Source organism: Lygodium microphyllum, chromosome 14 (assembly GCF_053477565.2).
Source record: "Lygodium microphyllum isolate KBCC chromosome 14, Lygodium_microphyllum_v1.1.10, whole genome shotgun sequence".
In the NCBI taxonomy this organism is placed as follows: Eukaryota; Viridiplantae; Streptophyta; class Polypodiopsida; order Schizaeales; family Lygodiaceae; genus Lygodium; species Lygodium microphyllum.
In genome coordinates, this window is record NC_141148.1 from 105,127,277 (window position 1) to 105,139,255 (window position 11,979).

General features: G+C 42.4%; 1 pseudogene; it reads left to right on the plus strand.

Annotated features, from left to right (window-relative positions):
- Positions 1–504: 504 nt before the first annotated feature.
- On the plus strand, positions 505–10,818 carry LOC148025937 (ankyrin repeat domain-containing protein 2A-like; annotated as a pseudogene).
- Positions 10,819–11,979: the final 1,161 nt, after the last annotated feature.

The window sequence follows — 11,979 nt, forward strand, 5'->3', positions numbered from 1 at the left end:
TTCTCTTCACTCTCCCACTCATTCTTTTCCTCTCTCCTTCTCCTTCTCTCCCTCTTCTTCTCTTCACTCTCCCTCTCCTTCTTTCCCTCTCTCCTTCTCCTTCTCTCCCTCTTCCACTTCTTTTCTCCTTCTTCTCCTTTCCTCTCTTTCTCTTTCTCTTCTCTTCTTTTCTCCTTCTACTCCTCCTCTTCTTCTTCTTCTTCTTCTACTACTACTACTACGACTACTACGACTACGACTACGACTACGACTGCTACTGCTACTGCTACTGCTACTGCTACTGCTACTGCTACTGCTACTGCTACTGCTACTGCTACTGCTACTGCTATTGCTACTGCTATTGCTACTACTACTACTACTACTCAGCTCTCATGGGGGGGGGAGAAAAATGGGCTGAGCCGTCAGCCTGGGTGGTGGTGCAGTTGGCCAGCACATCGAACCAAGGCTGCCGTTGTAGCAGGGTGCAAGGGGGGAACTTCGATCGGACGACCAGGGGGTGGTACAATGACTGACGGTGGGGTGGCTACAACTGAGAGCCCCAGGGGGGGATTGCAGTCGCTGCAGAAGGAGGAGGGACAACCTTCAACGGAGGCCCAAGGGCCCTGTGCAGCAGCAGACGGGAAGGGATGTGATGTAAGGAAGGGAGCATAGCCTTTGTCTGCCGCCAAGCAAGGATGGGGGAAAAGCCTTCAGTTGGAGGCCCCAAGGCCATGCGCAGTAGCTAACGAGGGGGACGGTGGCGACGTATGGAAGTCATAGCCTCATGTCTCTGCCTGGGGAGGGGAGAAGCCTCCCCTTTTATAGGGGAGGGGAGGAGATAGGTGGCATGGCCACCCCTCCCACCTAGAGGTTGCATGCCTCCCCCCATCACCACCACTCCCACTCTCTCTCCCTCCAATGTGCACGTCGAGAGGAGAGAGGGGGGAGTAAAAAAATTTGTACTAATGGTTTAAAAAAATTCTTTTTCTTTTAAAATTACAGGGGAGGGTTCCTATGGCACGTTACAGAGAGCTAGCTTTGTACTTTTCTATCCTAAGAAATATTATGACTTCTAAGGTTTCATTGTCATCTTTAGTATTCATTCTTTGAAGTTGTCATTGAAAAAACCAATTGAATAGCTCCTCAAGAGCACTATAAGTTTGTAACTCCTCCTCAATGACTTGTGCTTCGAAAAAAATGTGTACGTGCTTGATAATGATATTTTTCCATACCTTGGACACTATAACTTGCTGGGGGGACCTTTCTCATCCATATAAGAGAAGTTACAATCATTTTACACAATTAAAAAATTTATATCAAAGAAAAGATAGATCAAATAGTATCTCTCTTACCAAATAAAACATGATGTCCTTTTCTTGTCATGGCTCCTTTACTACTTGAACAAGATTTAAAATTGAACATTTGAACTATGCTAGATATGTGTATATTGTCTTTTGTGCTTGAGAAGCTTTAGAAAGACATCAAGGTGTCTCCAAACCTCCATCCTTGGAAACGCAAGTCACAATGTGCTTGCACTCCAATACTCCCTAGTAATGGTCACTTGTTGAGAGCTGATTTTTGCACCCAAGAAGTGCTTAAAATTAGCCAAAAAATCCAAATTTAAAGGGAAAAATAGACTTCGTTGAAGGCGGCATAGGCAATCGAGTCGATTTTAAGTAGCAAGCAGCCGACGGATGCCAAAAGTGCTTTAAAGACCCACATCGAGCAACGAATGAGAAATTTTCATAATTTCTCGGGATGTCAAAGGAGAATTTTGGAAGTGCCTGGCGGTGCAGGACCTCGAGATGGTCAGTTAAAAATTTTCAGCTCATCGAACAGATGCTAGGTGCGAGAATGGGGATGCTCGAAAAAGTGAAGAACAAAAGAGAGTAAGTGGAAAAATGACTTCAAAGGAAGGGGGGTGACCCTTGGGGTCTCCCACCCCAAAATTTTTTGTGTGAAGGGGGGGGGGGGGGGATTTTTTTAATGAGTGTGGAAAAAAAACATGGCGACTTGCAACACAACAATTTTTGGAGGGGGGGTATGGCACCACCATATACCCATACCAACTGATCATACTAGCCTGATGCTTGTTGTCTTCACTCTCCATCACCATTCTCAGCTCATCCAATGGTTGCTCGATTTGATAGGGATTATTCTAGTCTTTCTCTCTCCTCCCTCTCTCTCCCCTGTATGGACTGTTCATGTGCACTACGTTTGAAGAAGGAATCGAGAAGGAGATTGAAGAAAATGATGATGGAGATTAATGGGGATGCTGAAGATTGATATGCAGCATGGAATTGAGAGCGATGGAGGCTCCATCCGTTGGTCATGCAATCATTGAATGCATCTCGGGTCTTGTAGAAACACGGTATGACTATTTTTTATGAAGGAAATGAAGGTTTTTTGACATTGTATGATAGAAATGATGTTCTTATGCAATTGAACAATTGTTTAAGTGCTAGTTGCATCATGTTTAATTGTTTTTTCATAATGATTTACATGCGCTATTTAAATCCTGCAAAACCCGAAATGTGATTTTTAAAGGGTGAAATGATGGTTTTGTTGTTTCGGGTGGGTGAAATGTGTAAAGATTTTCTTGCAGTAGAATCCCCTTTTCCTTGGTGTTCCTTTTGGGGCTCCATGTTTTTGGTGCGCAGCCGGGGAAGTTTGCCATCAACAAGCATCAGAAGAGGCTAAAAATGAAGGAAATGGCATTGTCAAGAAGAGGGGAATTCAATGGATGTTTGCAAAGTTCTTTCCTCCACTGAAGAGTTGGAGATTCTCATTATCAAAGCCACTTTCCACAAGAAGTTCATCCCACAATGGCGGAAACATATCACCATCATGATGCATGCTCTATGTGGTGGACTGTTTCCTCTTCTTATTGAAGCAACGAAAACTTGCATCTTGGTGGCAAACTATTTGGGAACAAACTTAAGAGTAGAAACAGAGAGAATGACCATCCATGGAAGATTTGGCATTCAATGAGAAATTTATAGACATTATCAAGTGGGAGATCATGAAGAAGCTTCAGGAGTCATGGTCTATGGAGGTTCACGAAAACAAGAAGGAAAAGAGTTGGTTCGTGGATGCTCAACAGCAAGATACGTGGGATGCTTGGTGCAATGATAATCTTCTGTTTGTCCAATTAGCAACCCATTGGAAGTTGGTAGACAGAGTGTTTTTCAAAACGTACATTGTTGAAACCCTTAGAAGCTAGCATTATTATAATGATACAACAATGATCCTAAGAATAATGAGTTTTGATACTTTCAAAATGAAATGTCTTCCCCTCTGTAGTGGTTTGAAAGATGAATTTAGAGATGTTGAAAAGAAGGAAGTAGAAGAGATGTTAGCCATAGAATCCCCTAGAGACTGATGCTCTCTCTGATTCTATTCTATTGAGTATTGAACAACTGGTTGGATCCAAGCCCTGATGAATGACATAATATTCCCCGCCACTTTCAAGGGAGAGTACAATGAAGATCCTAATCTTCATGTAGCAGAGTTCATGGTAGCATGTGTGGCTAACAATGCTAGAACCCCTGAGCATTGGTTAGTAATATTCCCTACCACTTTCAAGGGCGCGACATTTCAGTGGTATGAGAGACAAGCAGTAGGAACTTTTGGCACTTGGGACGACTTGAAGTTGGCCTTCCTCACTAAATTCACGCGTGAAGGTTTTGAAGAGCGGATGTGAGAGGAGTTTATGAACCTAAGTCAGTCCTATGGAGAAAGAGTAGAAGCTTATGTCTCGCCAATGGAATCCATCCTGAAGAGATGGACAAACCATCATTTGGATGAAGGTATCTAGAAAGGAGTGTTTCTCAGAGGCCTACAACCAGAAGTTTGCAAGTTCGTGGATTTGAGAAGACCAGCCAATCTACAAGTTGCAGTGGAAGGTGCAAGATTGTATGATGAAGTTGAAGCAAGGCTGTCAATGACTCCAGGAAGAGGAGTCTTACGTGGTGCAAGATTGTATGATGAAGTTGAAGCAAGGCTGTCATTGACTCCAGGAAGAGGAGTCTTATCTCCTCCCATGCCAGGAATGGTATACCCACCAAATGCAATCCCAGGGACACTTTCCTACCCCTATCTCCAGATGCAAACAGTGTCGCAGTATAATGCACCTAATCCATTGTGGTCACCACAGACGACAGTGCCTCAAATGATGGTTCAACCACAACAATAGTGGCGTTAAACAGTTCCTCCAATGGCGATTCAACAACAGTGGAATCTTACCAATTGGAATCAACAATCCCAAGTCTCAGTAGGAGCTCTAAATCAGAGCCAGAACAAAGGACCTTCTGGATCAACCCAACCAGTGTATGCAGTAATTATAGAAGCTTCCCAAAACCCTACTACAAGTACTTCAGGAGGTGAAAAATCTGAAGGACTACTTATCCAACTCAGTTGTAAGTATAAAGAAAAAGCTTATGGATGTGATTACCAAGCAGATACAGACACGCTGAAGGTGCATACCACCAATATATCCACCCCTATGGGAGCCAGAAGAGATGTGATGCACTCTAATACATGGTGTGGAAAGTGTCATCAAGTGAGACATTTAGCCACTAAATGTACCAGAAAACCAACCATTCTTGGAGCCGTTGGTTCCTACTGTTTGCCAAAGAACCATACAAATGATATTTGCTCTCTGAAGAAAGAGATGCATGAGCGAAGACAGAACGATGAAAATGCAAGATTCAACTTGCTAGCATCCAAAATGACAACACATGATACTGAACCAAAGCCTAGGGAGTTTGGTCTTAATTTGGGTCCAAGGAGGTTCCCCTCTCAAAGTTACAGAGGACGATAGTCTGGTGGTGGTCAGAGATCAGAGGTGGAATGTTACAGGTGTGGAGAAAAGGGTCATATCTCCCCAAATTGTCCAAACTCTAGACGATCTATGGACTACAAGCCCTTATGCAGTCGATGCAAAGGAGAAGGCCACACTGCAAAGGACTGTCCAAGTCCAGCCCCTATAAAGGCCAATGGCACTGATAGCCAATAGAAGGTACAAGAGCCTACCTCCAATTTGGTAGAGTTGGAAGTTGTCACTGCCACGTGCACCAAGAAGAAGGAACTAGTTGTTCAGAATGAAAATAACTCTCTTGTCAAGACTATGAAGTTCAACCTGTGACTAGAGGGACAGAGCAGTACAAAATAGAACAGTGCAGTACAGAGCACTATAATGCCACATAGAGTTACTGAGACAATCCCAAAATCAGGACCACAGGTCCAGGAGATAGACAATACAGAAGCACCTCTAGAAACAGAGGAAGTGCCGATGCTGCAATTATTAGAAGAAAAAGGAAAGATTAAAATGGGTGTAGGCCCATTCCCCAGCCGACTGGAGAAGCCTGTGGATCCTATCAAAGATTGTGACTTGGTCAAAGACCTAGACACCTTTAAACCAAATCTAACATTCCAACAGTTACTGATGTTGTCTCCTAGCTACCAAAAGAAATTCAAAAGCATCTTGACAAGAAGATGTGGACTAAGGATTGTTCCTTCAATAGTGACCAAGACTAATAAGGCCTCGGAGCCTGTAAAGGAAGTAGATGTGGCTAATGCCTTCCTAGTACCTGGAACCCCAACTGGAACCCCAGAGATTAGTGTATAGATAGAATGATGCTTTATTTGAGATGCATTGATTGATGGAGGCTCATCAGTAAACATAATGATAGATGTGACAATGAAGGATTTAGGGTTGCAAGGAATTCAACCTACATAGTGGCTTATCAGATTGGCAGACCAAAGCAGAATTAAACCGTTGGGCATCCTCCCATATGTAAAAACAACCCTTGTAGGAAGAGACTATTGGCTGACATATCTGGTGGTCAAACCAAATTCTTATGGGACCTCATACCCTCTGCTATTGGGAAGACGTTGTCTTTTTGAAGCGAGAGCCAGGATAGACTGGTTCAAAGGAATCATGACCCTAGGCAAAGGACCCAATAAAGTGGTGTTGAAGCTGTATGCATCACAAAAAGGCAATGGATCCACATCCATTGAAGTCATAACTGATTCCTCCAATGAGGTAACAGATGGTATATCAGGAGACGAAGAGGCTGTTAAGCAGATTTTTCCTAAGAAAACAGAGGCACAATCCCTAACAGTGGGCACTGTAAGCCAACTGCCAAGGGAAGTAAAATCCTTGTCAATGGAAGAATACCTCCTACCTCAACTAGAATTAACTTCTAAAATCACCTCTCACAGTGAAATAGAAGCATGGATGTACTGTTCTCCCTGTTACATGATAGTCGTAGAGACAGAACAGAGATAGAGCACATACAGAGCAGTAACAGATACAGAGATAGAGTAGAGGCAAAACAGAGACAAAGTGGATATAGAGATAGTAACAGACAAAGAGCCATAGATAGAGGTAGAAGCAAAGTCAGAAGCTGACAGAAGCAGAAGCAGATGCAGAGGCAGAATATCTATTCTTCTCCTACAAAGCCTCTACAGAAGCAAAGACATAGCCTCTAGAGGAAGAGGATGAAAATGATGAGAAAGAAAATGAAGCAGGATATGAAAGTGCAGATGAAGAATTTCCTTTGATAGAGGATGATCTTGTTGATGTCCCTACGGAGACCTCAGAGGCCAAAGATATTAGGGTGCTGGATGGAATGACCATGGTTTCATTTGGGTTGATCAATGGATCACAAAGTATGCAGAATCTGTATAAGCAATGGATTAAAGGCATAAAAATTAAGTTCACTAGTAGCTCCTATCGTCCTAACTGTTTAGTTCATAGAAAAGACGATGATGATGCCCCCCTACCAACAAAAGCCAAAGCCATCAGAGCCATGGCCTCTAGAAGGTCCGTGCTATGTGACATTCCTGGACGCATCCTCTGAAGATGAATACCTAAGTCCATAAGAAATTACCACTCACATAGAAGCAAACAAAGCTCTGATACCCTTCTAGCAACCTCAACAGGCAAATGAGTCATCTGTTTAGAAGGAGGACACTGGTTCTAGCGGAACATCAGACAAAGATACTACTCTCTTGAAAGAGTCAGATCTCTATCCAGAAGCAATCCGTGGGAGATATCTACTATGATGCTGTGTGAAGATTTGTTGTTTTTTTTTTTTGGTCATCAAAAGAATGAAATAAAAGCTTGTTGATGTTACAAGATAGATTTTGTTGCAGTAAAATCCCATTTTCCTTGGCATTGATTGATTTTTGATGGATTTAGAGTGATGTATGGTTGATAATGGAAGTGTTTGACAGTTTTTTGGATGATAGTGATTATGTTTTGGAAGCTCATAATGGTTTCTAGTGGAGATATGAAGGTCTGTGATGTTTTGATAGGTTCTGTTGAGGTTTTGATTGGTTCTGTATACCTTCTATATAGCTTCTGTTTTGTTCTGATTTTCTTCTATATGAAGCATGGATTGATGATTGGTGAAGGTTGAAATCTTTTGAAAGCTTATTGAATAGTTTTTGATAGTTTGGAATGGTTTTAGTATGAGTTGTGAGGTTCTAATGACCTTCTCTAACCCTCTATAAACCTTCTATCAGCTCTGTCTCTGTTTTGTAACTGTTCTGTATATGCTCTAGTATTGTACTGTACTGTTCTGTAGACCTTCTGTAAGTGTTCTCTAGAATGTATGTGTGACTTTGGAAAAGTTTTCTAACTTTCGGAAAGGATGAATCTAAGTTCAAAAGAGCTAAAACAAATGAAAGAAGTAGCTACTGAAGACTGAAGAGAGGACTGAGTGACAGTGACAATAGTGAGCTATGAAGGGACACTGTAGTGGCTCTGGTGCCTCTTCATATCAAACATACCTCTTGGGAGGTACATCCACGACCTAAGAAAGATTATTAAGAGTTATTATGAGAGTATTTTAGTGAGGAGATGATGTACTATTGATGGATAAAGAGAGAGAGAGAGTCAGAGATAGTCAATTCTATCAAAATAGTATAACTGTATATTAGAGATTGAGAGAGAGATATATGAAGACATTGAAAATGAATATTATGTGATTGATTCCCATTCAAAGATGGTGCATTCTTTTATGTTCATTGTTCTATTGATGGATTCTATGAAGATGTTGGAGAATATAGTTGTTTCTATCAAATCCGTGGGAGATATCTACTATGATGCTACATGAAGATTTGTTGTTTTCTTTGTTTTGGTCATCAAAAGAATGAAATAAAAGCTTTTTGATGTTACAATATAGATTTTCTTGCAATAGAATCCCCTTTTCCTTGGTGTTTCTCTTGGGGCTCCAAGAATGCATGTGGTCTATCATCTAGGGTTCTCAGAGTCCACCCTGTAATGGAATGTACTGGCCATCCCCACGAGGATCAACTTGCAAGCTTGGGGTTCTAATTTGACAACTGAGATCTTGATACATCAGCTAGCCCCATTGGAGGTGTCCCACAAGGACTTATTGTCTAACTAGAGTGATTTTTATTATCCTTGATTCATGGAGTGCAATACTTTTTCGAGTAACTGGTCAGGATTCAGGGAATCCTAATGGAGTTTTGGCATAGCCGCCGCACCTTTTTCCTAAGTTACTTTCTGATCACGATTTTAAGACCTAGTGATAAGTCAACGCTCAACTCTACCTAAATTTTCCTAATTAATGTTTCATTCAATCTCTTGAGAGAAGCTCCCAGCTTACCAGGACCACCCATTTGTGGGACGGATCTGTCGAGGATCTTGCCCACCCACTTCCAACAAATGGTTTTATTTATTTTTCTAATTACCTATCACATTAAGTTATGACATATAAAAGCAGCTTCGTTAATTAACCCATTATCACAGGTTTCTTTGCGTAATTTTAGGGCATGACACAAAGACAGAGAAAATAGTATTTTCACAAAACATATTTCACAAAGTTATTTACAATGATTTTCACCTTCTGTCTACGAAGAAGATAAACCTCTGTTCACCAAAAATTCCCTTCTGTGTGCACAGAAGAAAAGAAACCTTTTTGCCATCCAGTCACATAGACCTCATCTGATATACAAGTCAAGACTCAACCAATGTCCGGGCTCACATTTGGCTTCTCCTCATAATGGGGGCCTTACAACTTTGAGCACCATGGATCATTGGTGGCACCTAATGAGGGTGGGGCATTGATCATATCTAACACCCCCCCTCAATGTCCACCCATAGGTGAACTATCTCCTCGGCCCAATGCCGAGTCTCTGAAGATGAACTTGAAGCAGATCCTTCGTAAGTGCTTTGGTGAAGATATTTTCTCCATTCTCCTCTGTTGGACAATAGACCAGTTCCACTATCCCATTCTCCATTAAATCACGCACAGTGATAGTGGATCTGTATATGTTTGGTGCGTGCATGAAATAGTGGATTTTTGGCAATGGCGATGCAACTCTGATTGTCACATCTTAGCACAGTTGGTTCTTCATCCTGCACTCCCATATGCCATAGAATCCTTCTCAACCATACTACTTCACATGCAGCAAAACAAGCTGCCTTGTACTCTGCTTCGGTAGAAGAAAATGCCACTATTGGCTGCTTCTTACTAATCCAAGAGAAAATTCCTGAACCCAAAGAGAAACAATAACCAGAAACTGACTTCCTGGAATCACTGTCTCCTGCCCGATCTGAGTCACAGTTCCCCACAAGAGAAGTTTCGAAACTGTATGTGATACCATAGTCAAGAGTTTCCTTCAAGTATTTGAGCACCCGCATCCCATCCTTCCAATGACTCTCATGAGGTTTGTTTGAGAACCTGCTCAAAACACCAATAGCAAAACTGATATCTGGTCTGGTGTTACATAAGTAGATCACAAACCTCCTATACCTCCCAATGTCTGCTAGTGCTGATGTATCCTGGACAGATAACTTTGCATTCACCTCCATAGGTGTAGCTATCTCCTTGCACTCGGTCATGCCAAATGCCTTCAAGATCTCCCATGCATACTTCTTATGAGAGATGAAGATCTTTCCTGGCTCTTGCCAGACTTCAATCCCCAAACAATAGTGCAACAAGCCCAAGTCTGTCATTTCAAACTCAGAACTCAAAGCCTTTCGAGTTTGGTTGATCATATCTTCATAGTCACCTGTAATAAGAAGGTCGTCCACATATAGGAAAATCACTACAAACTTTTTACCATCCCTATAAACATACAAGTTAGCATCTGAGGCACATAATGCTTTGCAAATCAGGGAAACTGGCTAGCCATGTTTCCACGATGCTATTTTTCAGCGGTCACGAGTTGATAATAATGGTGCACAGTTGTCAAAAAAAATGAAGCCAACACCAAGGCCCCCTCTCTTGAGACTTCAACAGTTCAATCAGATGATGGGAAGATCAATTTGAGCAAGGCGTTGCAACTGTGCCACCATTGCCCAATCCATTTGATTTTTCTACCATGTCAGGCCTCTTAAACGATCCAAGCATAAAGGAACTTGCACAGCAGATAGCAAAGGATCCTGATTTCAACAATATGGCTGAACAATTGCAACGTAATGTTCAAAGTGCTGGTTCAAGTGGTATCCCTTAGCTAGACACACATCAGTACTTCAATTCAATGCAACAAGTAATGCAGAATCCTTAGTTTATGACCATGGCTGAGAACCTTGAAGCCTATTCTGGAGGAGATTGAGACAGGGAGACCTGCAGCCATGATGAAATATTGGAATGATCCATAAGTGTTGAGAAAATTGGGTGATGCTATGGGCTTTGCAGTCCCAGGAGGAATGTCATTTGCTGATGATGCTGTGGATGGTCATGAAGGGGAGGAAGAGGTTGGTGAGGAAGAGGAGGATGAGTTAACGGTTCGCCATACACAGCAAGTATCGGGGATGTTGAGGGTTTAAAGGCTCTTCTTGCCGTTGCACGGTCATAACCTTGTCAGGAAGACTGCCATTTGAAGGTTTATAGTTCCCATAGGCAACACCCATACTTTCAACAAGTGCAAGTAGCTTCCTTTGCCCATCTGCCAAATCTCCCTTTAAGCATGCAGCCAGAGAAGATGCTAATGCCAATAGCTAACTGCTTCATCTTACAGGCAGTTCCTTCGGTACCACACACTCAGACTTCTTAGGATATATCTACTCAGTTAATGCTGCTCTTCCATACTTGAAGACCAAACGTTTGCAGGCTCTAGTATCCATCGTCCTCATGAGCTTCCTTACAGGCCTATTCTTTCCCTGTGGAACCAACTTCTATGGCCCCATTAAATTTGCACTGAAAGGGCTTGCTGAAATGTTGAGGTTTGAACTCATGCCATACAACATCCGCATGCACCTTGTGTGCCCTGGATTTACTGAGACTCTAATGCTTGATGCAGCTGATGAGCTTGATCAGTTTACACTTGAGTTAGCAAAGAAGTTTGCTCTTTATGACAGAACGAAGGCTGAGTTGGCAGCCGATGCGGCAGCAAAGACCATGGAAGGGGTGAAGAAGGGGCATTTCTTGATCACTACAACCTTTGCTGGGTTCTTGATTGGTATCATGACAAGAGGGGTTGTGCCTACTGTGTGTCTCTCTTTCCCTTTCTACTCCAATCTTGATACCAAAAGGACAATGCATATTATCACAATCGACATAAAGTTCAAACAAGAGCCTCGAGCGGAATGGAAAGGTATTGTGCCTTTACGAATCTAAGTGTTGCAGGCAACCAAGACAAGACGGTGGCTCTGCACTTGACATCATAAGCTTGTCCTTCCGAAACACAAAGAAATGGGGATGAGTCTCCGCCTGAGGAAGGAACAGGAGGACTCATCAGGCGGAGTCAAGAGGTGACGAGAAGGATGAGGATGATATTGAATTTTTTGGACTTCATTTCCAAGCGAGGCGAGACCAGGGTGTAGTAGCTAACTTCTTCTCAACAAGGGCTCCACGTCTTATTCACTGTACACATATTCCATAGGTTGACCTTGAGGGAGACTGCCAGGACAGTGCAAGCTCTGAGGATCTTGCAGGTTGGTCACGTGGCCTGAAACTTGCCAAAATGGTGCTCTACGTTTGTATATGACGTCTAGGATCCCTTACACAAGCCATAGCT